Below are 10,665 nucleotides of genomic sequence, written 5' to 3' on the forward strand. Positions count from 1 at the left end.
CAAAAATCCGAACCCCCTCTCTCTCTCTCTGAGTTCAGATTTTCTCTTCTTCTTTTCTTCTACTCTTCTTTTCTTCCACTCACCTAAGGGAACCTCTACACCTGGGCAAAAAGGATCCTTATTATTATTTTTCTGTTCCCTCTTTTTTCATATGAGCAGGAGCAAGGACAAGAACATTCTTGTTGAAGCAGATCCAGAACCTGAAAGGACTCTGAAGAGGAAACTAAGAGAAGCTAAATTACAACAATCCAGCAAGCACCTTTCAGAAATTTTCGAACAAGAAGAGGAGATGGCAGCCGAAAATAATAATAATAATAATACAAGGAGGATGCTTGGTGACTTTACTGCACCTAATTCCAATTTACATGGAAGAAGCATCTCCATCCCTACTATTGGAGCAAACAACTTTGAGCTGAAACCTCAATTAGTTTCTCTGATGCAACAAAACTGCAAGTTTTATGGACTTCCATCTGAAGATCCTTTTCAGTTCTTAACTGAATTCTTGCAGATCTGTGATACTGTTAAGACTAATGGAGTAGATCCTGAAGTCTACAGGCTCATGCTTTTCCCGTTTGCTGTAAGAGACAGAGCTAGAGTGTGGTTGGACTCTCAAACCAAAGATAGCCTGAACTCTTGGGATAAGCTGGTCACTGCTTTCTTAGCCAAGTTCTTTCCTCCTTAAAAGCTTAGTAAGCTTAGAGTGGATGTTCAAACCTTCAGACAGAAAGAAGGTGAATCCCTCTATGAAGCTTGGGAGAGATACAAGCAACTGACCAAAAAGTGTCCTTCTGACATGCTTTCAGAATGGACCATCCTGGATATATTCTATGATGGTCTATCTAAATTAGCTAAAATGTCATTGGATACTTCTGCAGGTGGATCCATTCACCTAAAGAAAACGCCTGCAGAAGCTCAAGAACTCATTGACATGGTTGCTAATAACCAGTTTATGTACACTTCTGAGAGGAACCCTGTGAGTAATGGGACGCCTCAGAAGAAGGGAGTTCTTGAAATTGATACTCTGAATGCCATATTGGCTCAGAACAAAATATTGACTCAGCAAGTCAATATGATTTCTTTGAGTCTAAATGGAATGCAAGCTGCAGCCAACAGTACTCAAGAGGCATCTTCTGAAGAAGAAGCTTATGATCCTGAGAACCCTGCAATAGCAGAGGTAAATTATATAGGTGAACCTTATGGGAACACCTATAATCCCTCATGGAGAAATCACCCAAATCTCTCATGGAAGGATCAACAAAAGCCTCAACAAGGCTTTAATAATGGTGGAAGAAATAGGTTTAGCAATAGCAAGCCTTTTCCATCATCCACTCAGCAACAGACAGAGAACTCTGAACAAAATACCTCTAATTTAGCAAACTTAGTCTCTGATCTATCTAAGGCCACTGTGAGTTTCATGAATGAAACAAGGTCCTCCATTAGAAATTTGGAGGCACAAGTGGGACAGCTGAGTAAAAAAATCACTGAAACCCCTCCTAGTGCTCTCCCAAGAAATACAGAAGAAAATCCAAAAGGAGAGTGCAAGGCCATTGACATAGTCAACACGGCCGAACCTAGAGAGGAAGGGGAGGACATGAATCCCAAGGAGGAAGACCTCCTGGGACGTCCAGTGATCAATAAGGAGTTTTCCTCTGAGGAACCAAAGGACTCTGGGGCTCATCTAGAGGCCATAGAGATTCCATTGAACCTCCTTATGCCATTCATGAGCTCTGATGAGTATTCCTCATCTGAAGAGAATGAGGATGTTACTGAAGAGCAAGTTACCAAGTTTCTTGGTGCAATCATGAAGCTAAATGCCAATCTATTTGGTACAGAGACTTGGGGAGATGAACCTCCCCTGTTCACCAATGAACTAAATACATTGGATCAACTGAGATTGCCTCAGAAGAAACAGGATCCTGGAAAGTTCCTAATACCTTGTACCATAAGCACCATGACCTTTGAGAAGGCTCTATGTGACCTTGGGTCAGGGATAAACCTCATGCCCTTCTCTGTAATGGAGAAATTGGGAATCTCTGAGGTGCAAGCTGCCAGAATCTCATTAGAAATGACAAACAATTCCAGAAAACAGGCTTATAGACCCTTCCTAGCCACAGCAAGAGCTGTGATTGATGTTGAGAGAGGTGAACTAATCCTTCAATTGAATGAGGACTCCCTTGAGTTTAAAACTCAAGGACATCCTTCTGTAAACATGGAAAAGAGGCACAGTAAGCTTCTCTCAAAACAGAGTCAACCAGAGCCCCACAGTCAAACTCTAAGTTTGGTGTTGGGAGGCCACAACCAAACTCTAAGTTTGGTGTTGAACTCCCATATCCAAACTCTAAGTTTAGTGTTGGGGAGTCTCAACAATGCTCTGAACATCTGTGAGGCTCCATGAGAGCCCACTGTCAAGCTATTGACATTAAAGAAGCGCTTGTTGGGAGGCAACCCAATTTTTATTTAATTATATTTTTATTAGTTATATGTCTTCATAGGTTTATGATCATGTGGAGTCACAAAAACAACTGAAAAAATTGAAGAAAAATAAAAAACAGCATTAAAAATAGCACACCCTGGAGGAGGAGTTCACTGGCGTTCAAATGCCAGTAAGGAGCATCTGGCTGGCGTTCAACGCCAGAACAGAGCATGGAGCTGGCGCTGAACGCCAAAAACAAGCATGAAGCTAGCGTTCAACGCCAGAAATATGCTGCATCTGGGCGTTGAACGCCCAGAACAAGCATCAGTTCGGCGTTTAAACGCCAGAATTGCATGCAAAGGCATTTTACATGCCTAATTGGTGCAGGGATGTAAATCCTTGACACCTCAGGATCTGTGGACCCCACAGGATCCCCACCTTCCCTCCTCATAATCCTAGTTTTTTTGTCCCACATCTTCTTCTTCTACTATTCTTTCTTCTTTTGCTCGAGGGCGAGCAATATTCTAAGTTTGGTGTGGTAAAAGCATTGCTTATTTTGCTTTCCATAACCATTGATGGCACCTAAGGCCAGAGAAACCTCAAAAAAAAAAAAAGAGAGAGAGAAGAGAAAAGGGAAGACAAAAGCTTCCACCTCCAAGTCATGGGAGATGGAGAGATTCATGTAAGGGATCTATAGCTCAGTGGTAGAACATTTGACTGCAAATCAAGAGATCCCTGAGATACCTCAGGGGATACATTTTATCCCACACAATTATTGGGAGCAACTAAGGATAGGAGCACCAAAATCACTAGGGATCAAGCAAAAGAGACAAGGAAGAGACATAGAAGAGCTCAAGGACATCATTGGTTCCTCAAGAAGAAAACACCAGCATCACTAAGGTGGACTCATTCCTTGTTCTTAAACTTTCTGTTTTTCGTTTTCTTATGTTAAATGTTTATCTATGTTTGTGTCTTTATTACATGATCATTAGTGTCTAAGTGTCTATGCCTTAAAGTAATGAATATGAATCCATCACCTCTCTTAAAGGAAAAATATTTTTAATTCAAAAGAACAAGAAGTACATGAGTTTCGAATTTATCCTTGAACTTAGTTTAATTATATTGATGTGGTGACAATACTTCTTGTTTTCTGAATGAATGCCTGAACAGTGCATATGTCTTTTGAAGTTGTTGTTTAAGAATGTTAAATATGTTGGCTCTTGAAAGAATGATGACAAGGAGACATGTTATTTGATAATCTGAAAAATCATAAAAATGATTCTTGAAGTAAGAAAAAACAGTGAATACAAAAGCTTGCAGAAAAAAAATAGAAAGAAAAAGAAAAATAGCGAAAAAAAATATAAAAAGAAAAAGCAAGCAGAAAAAGCCAAAAGCTCTTAAAACCAAGAGGCAAGAACAAAAAGACAATAACCCTTAAAACCAAAAGGCAAGGGTAAATAAAAAGGATCCCAAGGCTTTGAGCATCAGTGGATAGGAGGGCCTAAAGGAATAAAATCCTGGCCTAAGCGGCTAAACTAAGCTGTCCCTAACCATGTGCTTGTGGCGTGAAGGTGTCAAGTGAAAACTTGTGATGAGCGGTTAAAGTCAAGGTCCAAAGCAAAAGAAGAGTGTGCTTAAGAATCCTGGACACCTCTAATTGGGGACTTTAGCAAAGCTGAGTCACAATCTGAAAAGGTTCACCCAGTTATGTGTCTGTGGCATTTATGTATCCGGTGGTAATACTGGAAAACAAAGTGCTTAGGGCCACGGCCAAGACTCATAAAGTAGCTGTGTTCAAGAATCAACATACTGAACTCTGAGTTCCTATAGATGCCAATCATTCTGAACTTCAATGGATAAAGTGAGATGCCAAAACTATTCAAGAGGCAAAAAGCTACAAGTCCCACTCATCTTATTGGAGCTATGTTTCATTGATAGTTTGAAATTTATAGTATATTCTCTTCTTTTTATCCTATTTGATTTTCAGTTGCTTGGGGACAAGCAACAATTTAAGTTTGGTGTTGTGATGAGCGGATAATTTATACGCTTTTTGGCATTATTTTTAGTATATTTTTAGTAGGATCTAGTTACTTTTAGGGATGTTTTTATTAGTTTTTATGTTAAATTCACATTTCTAGACTTTACTATGAGTTTGTGTGTTTTTCTGTGATTTCAGGTATTTTCTGGCTGAAATTGAGGGACTTGAGCAAAAATCAGATTTAGAGGTTGAAGAAGGACTGCTGATGCTGTTGGATTCTGACCTCCCTGCACTCAAAGTGGATTTTCTGGAGCTACAAAACTCAAAATGGCGCGCTTCCAATTGCTTTGGAAAGTAGACATCCAGGGCTTTCTAGAAATATATAATAATCTATACTTTGGCTGAGTTTAGACGATGCAAAAGTGCGTTGAACGCCAGTTCTACGCTGCAGTTTGGAGTTAAACGCCAGAAACACGTCACGAACCAGAGTTGAACGCCAAAAACACGTTACAACTTGGCGTTCAACTCCAAAAGGAGCCTCTGCACGTGGAAAGCTAAAGCTCAGCCCAAGCACACACCAAAGTGGGCCCCGGAAGTGGATTTCTGCATTTGAACTTAATTCTATAAACCCTAGTAACTAGTTTAGTATAAATAGGACTGTTTACTATTGTATTTGGCATCTTTGGACGCCTAGTTCTTAGATCATAGGGGCTGGCCATTCGGCCATGCCTGAACCTTTCACTTATATATTTTTCAACGGTAGAGTTTCTGCACTCCATAGATTAAGGTGTGGAGCTCTGCTGTTCCTCATGAATTAATGCAAAGTACTACTGTTTTTCTATTCAATTCAACTTATTCCGCTTCTAAGATATTCATTCGTACTTCAATATGAATGTGATGAACGTGACAATCATCATCATTCTCCCACGAACGTGTGCCTGACAACCACCTCCGTTCTACCTTAGATTGAATAAGTATCTCTTGGATCCTTAATCAGAATCTTCGTGGTATAAGCTAGATTGATGGCGGCATTCATGAGAATCCGGAAAGTCTAAACCTTGTCTGTGGTATTCCGAGTAGGACTCTGGGATTGAATGACTGTGACGAACTTCAAACTCGCGAGTGCTGGGCGTAGTGACAGACGCAAAAGGAGGGTGAATCCTATTCCAGTATGATTGAGAAACTCAGATGATTAGCTGTGCTGTGACAGAGCATTTGGACCATTTTCACAAGAGGATGGGATGCAGCCATTGACCACGGTGATGCCTCCAGATGATTAGCCATGCAGTGACAGCGCATCGGACTATTTTCACAGAGAGGATGAAAAGTAGCCATTGACAATGGTGATGTCCTTACATAAAGCCAGCCATAGAATGGAGTAAGACAGATTGGATGAAGACAGCGGGAAAGCAGAGATTCAGAGGAACGAAAGCATCTCTATACGCTTATCTGAAATTTTCACCAGTGATATACATAAGTATTTCTATCTTTATTTTCTGTTTATTTATTATTATTTTCGAAAACTCCATAACCAACAATCTCCGTGGGATCGACCCTTACTCACGTAAGGTTTTATTACTTGGACGACCCAGTGCACTTGCTGGTTAGTTATGCGAAGTTGTGAAGTTATGTTTGGACCATGGTTCTGTGCATCCGTTTTTGGTGCCATTGCCAGGGAAAGAACGAACAAATAATTTTACAACCTAACCTGAGTAACAATTTCGCATACCACCTACCCTTTCAATTACCTTTGTTAGCCACTTTGAGCCTTTAAATCCCATTTGTTCTATATTTTACCACATTACTAGCCTTAAGCAGAAAAACAATTATACATCCCAAATTGAATATTTGGTTAGCTTAAAATAGAATTGTGTGTGTTATTTAAGTATGGGAAATTGTGGGAACAAAGGATAATAAAGGAATGAGGATAATATAATGGAATTCGGATGCCTACTCATGTGAAACTATAAAAATAAAAAATCTATACGCACTGATAAGCTATGTTTATGTTTATGTTATGATAATATATATATATATATATATATTCAATAAATAAATAAGGGGACAAAATTACCCCAATGTTAGATTAAGAATTCAAAAATCAATGCATGTATGATAAAATAAAAATAAAAAGTTGAAACATGAGTATGGAATGTAAAAGGGAATTTCTGGGTAGCTAGGTATGAATTTTAGAAGTTATATAGAATATATATAGGTTATGTTAAAGCTTGGGTTAATTAAAGATTCAATTTATAAGCTTACTTAGCTATATATGTATCCTTATCCTTACCTTGGCCCCATTACAACCTTGAAAAGACCTCATGATGTTTGTATTAGTATATTAAATATTGTTTATTGGTTAGGAGAAGAACAAAAATTAGAGAGCATGATTAGAGAAGGATAGAGTGATTACCCTATATACTAGAGAGACTAGAGTGTACATACTTCACCAGTGAGGGTTCCATGCTTGAATTTCTATGTTCCCTACTTTCATGAGCTATCTTCTTGCAATTTTATCTGTTCTTACTGTATAAGAATTGAGTTAGTGGAATTTGATTTGTAATTATTTTGAAGAGCTTACTTACTTTTGATCAAGTGGACAAAAATCATACAGCTGCATTCATATATATAGGTTGCATTGCATTGCATAGGTTTTACATGTTCTTACTCATTTATTTTATCTCCTTCAACTAAGCATGAGGACATGCTAATGTTTAAGTGTGGGGAGGTTGATAAACCACTATTTTATGGTTTATATTGTGTTTAATTGTGTGATTTTATCATGATCTTTGCCCACTTATTCATTAAATAAGCATGCATTTATATTTCCTTCCTAAAGTTATTGCATGATTGAAAACTTGCTTCCTAGAGACTTTTAATTATGTATTTATTTCTCCTTTATTTCATTCGATGCCGTGATCTGTGTGTTAAGTGTTTCAGGCTTTATAGGGCATGAATGAGTTGGAGATTGGGAAGGAAGCTTGTAAAAATGGAAGAAATACAAGAAATTGAGGAGATGACTAGCAAGAAGCGACGCGGCCGCATGGACGACGCGACCGCGCGGAGAAGAGCAAATCGCAGTGACGCGGCCGCAGGGATGACACGACCGCGCGGCATGGAATAGCACGAGTGACGCGGCCACATGGATGACGCGACCGCGTGGCAAAGCAGAACGCTGAATGATGCGTCCGCATGAGCGACGCGATCACGTGACATGCGCGATCTGCATAATCTGCAGAATCGCTGGGGGCGATTTCGGGCTCCATTTTGACCCAATTTTCGGCCCAGAAAAGCAGACTAGAGCCAGAGAACATGCAGAAACCAGAGAGAACATTCATTCCGCATAGTTTTAGTTTTTAGATCTAGTTCTACTCCTCCTCTAGGTTTTTCTCTCTACACATTCATAGTTTTTAGGATTAGTTATTTTTCGTTATCTTTGCATTGGGATATTGAGAAGAGTTATTGCCTCATCAAGACTTCGACATTCTAGTTCGTTCTCTTCACTTGTCTTTTACTCTTCCATGTTCCTTAATTTACTTAATTTTGCTATTGGATTATTTGAGCATTTATTAATACAAGAATCACTTTTATTTTAAATTAATCTTTTGAGCATTATTTATCATGTCTTTCTTTAATTCCCTTTTTTACGTTATGAATTTTACATTTACAATGAGCGAGTAGTCCCCTAACTTGATGGGGAGTCGATGAAAGGAATCCTTGAGTTGGAATGCTCAAGAGAAAGATTGTAATTGGGTTTATTGTTGGATTGCTCTCTAGTCACTAACACCAATCCTCCCAAGAGTGGATTGGAACCTGTGAATAGAACAGCATTCCAACTTGTTTGACTTTTCCTTACTTAGTAAGGGACAACTAAACACAATAAATCTCAATTGTCAATTAATCTTGAGAGTACTACAACAAGAATAGGGCTTCCATCTAATCAACTCCCAGTCAAGGCTTTTATTTATATTTATATACATTCTCTAATTTAATTTTCTGTCATTCAACTCAAACCTTTTTGAAAACCTTTTGATTAATAAAATAGCACACTTTCCTGCAACTCGTTGGGAGACGACCTGGGATTCATACTCCCAGTATTTTAATTTTAATTTTTGTGACACCCCTTTTTAAATTGATAAGCGAATTTCTGGTTGGTTGAGAACTATACTGGAAACGCATAATTTATAATCATTCTTAACTCGCCAATTTCCGTCCGCATCAGCCGAATCACCTTCTCCATTTTTGGTATGGAGAGCTCGAGATTACCTCACCAAATCTTACCATTTATGGTGAAAATCTCAGCCACAACATACTTTTATTTTGTTATGTTTTCTTGCCATCATCATGATGGTCTTGTAGAGTGTTCTTCCTTCACTTCGGTAGCTCATTTTTTCTTTCATGGTTTGCTGGGTATTGTCTGAAAAGAGAAGAAAGAATGAATGAGAGAGAAGAAACAAATGAAAGAGAAGTAATTAAATGAAGTTAAACCATTAGGTAGAAAAAGTAGCTTTTACTTCCCTAGCTTGAGTGGCGTGCTGCACAAAGTAAATCAATCATGTCACTCATAATCTCTCTCATAGTTCCCATGCTATTAATGATAATTGAGTGAATCTGAAATCCATCATGTGGCAAGCTTTGAGATCCGTTAGAAGACATATGGCAAATGATAACATTTGCTTTCCTGATGAATTGTTTTCGGATCAATCATGAGAAACAATTTTGGGCTTGGAGCATTGAAACTCATTCTGGCCCAAGTAACATAACAATCAATTCTGCCTCATAACTAAAGAAACATTAATCAAGGCTGAATGCAATTTTTGATTTGGGCTTGCACCAGAATTCTTTTTTTTTTTCGGCCCAATGGTTTCAGCCACTATGATCACAATAATTTAATACCAAGGCTGAATTGGGCTTGCACCAGAATCTCATTTTCGGCCTAATCAAAACTGCATCACAAAATTATTAATTAACACATGTTTAATGAAAATCAAATTAATAATTTTGTAATTAAATATTTCAATAATATTTGTTCATCATCAAAATTAAATTGGAGTTTTCCAAACTCATCACTATGTGATCAACCACGAGGAGGCCAAGTCAGAGCAGAGGCACGCGAGTACCAGACCAGTGTGGGTGTGGGAAACGTCCTGTGCTCCGATGGTCTGGAATGGAAACTGATGAGCGGATAATTTATACGCTTTTTGGCATTGTTTTTAGTATGTTTTTAGTAGAATCTAGTTACCTTTAGGGATGTTTTCATTAGTTTTTATGTTAAATTCACATTTCTGGACTTTACTATGAGTTTGTATGTTTTTCTGTGATTTCAGGTATTTTCTGGCTGAAATTGAGGGACTTGAGCAAAAATCAGATTCAGAGGTTGAAGAAGGACTGCTGATGCTGTTGGATTCTGACCTTCCTGCACTCAAAGTAGATTTTCTGGAGCTACAGAACTCAAAATGGCACGCTTCCAATTGCGTTGGAAAGTAGATATCCAGAGCTTTTCAGCAATGTATAATAGTCCATACTTTGGCCGAGTTTAGACGATGTAAAAGGGCGTTGAACGCCAGTTCTATGTTGTTGTCTGGAGTTAAACACCAGAAACAAGTCACAAACGAGAGTTGAACGCCAGAAATACGTTACAACCTGGCGTTCAACTCCAGAAAGAGCCTCTGCATGTGTAACATTCAAGCTCAGCCCAAGCACACACCAAGTGGACCCCGGAAGTGGATTTATGCATCAATTACTTACTTCTGTAAACCCTAGTAACTAGTTTAGTATAAATAGGACTTTTTACTATTGTATTAGACATCTTTTGATCATCTTTGGATCATCTTTGGATTATATTTTGATCCTATTGATCAGGTTTGGGGGCTGGCCATTCGACCATGCCTGGACCTTTCACTTATGTATTTTCAACGGTAGAGTTTCTGCACTCCATAGATTAAGGTGTGGAGCTCTGCTGTTCCTCAAAGATTAATGCAAAGTACTACTGTTTTCTATTCAATTCAACTTGTTCTGCTTCTAAGATATTCATTCGCACTTCAACCTGAATGTGATGAACGTGACAATCATCATCATTCCCTATGAACGCGTGCCTGACAACCACTTCCGTTCTACCTCAGATTGAATGAGTATCTCTTGGATCTCTTAATCAGAATCTTCGTGGTGTAAGCTAGATTGATGGCGGCATTCATGAGAGTTCGGAAAGTCTAAACCTTGTCTGTGGTATTCCGAGTAGGACTCTGGGATTGAATGACTGTGACGAGCTTCAAAC

At 38.7% G+C, this 10,665-nt stretch overlaps 1 non-coding gene across 1 annotated transcript; it reads right to left on the reverse strand.

The window, feature by feature from the left end:
* Positions 1–691: 691 nt before the first annotated feature.
* On the reverse strand, positions 692–799 carry LOC148574984 (small nucleolar RNA R71). The gene has a single exon (XR_015905601.1). It is a non-coding gene; the product is annotated as a small nucleolar RNA R71 (small nucleolar RNA).
* Positions 800–10,665: the final 9,866 nt, after the last annotated feature.

Source organism: Arachis ipaensis, chromosome B2 (assembly GCF_059453495.1).
Source record: "Arachis ipaensis isolate K30076 ecotype BB chromosome B2, ASM5945349v1, whole genome shotgun sequence".
NCBI classification, from domain to species: Eukaryota; Viridiplantae; Streptophyta; class Magnoliopsida; order Fabales; family Fabaceae; genus Arachis; species Arachis ipaensis.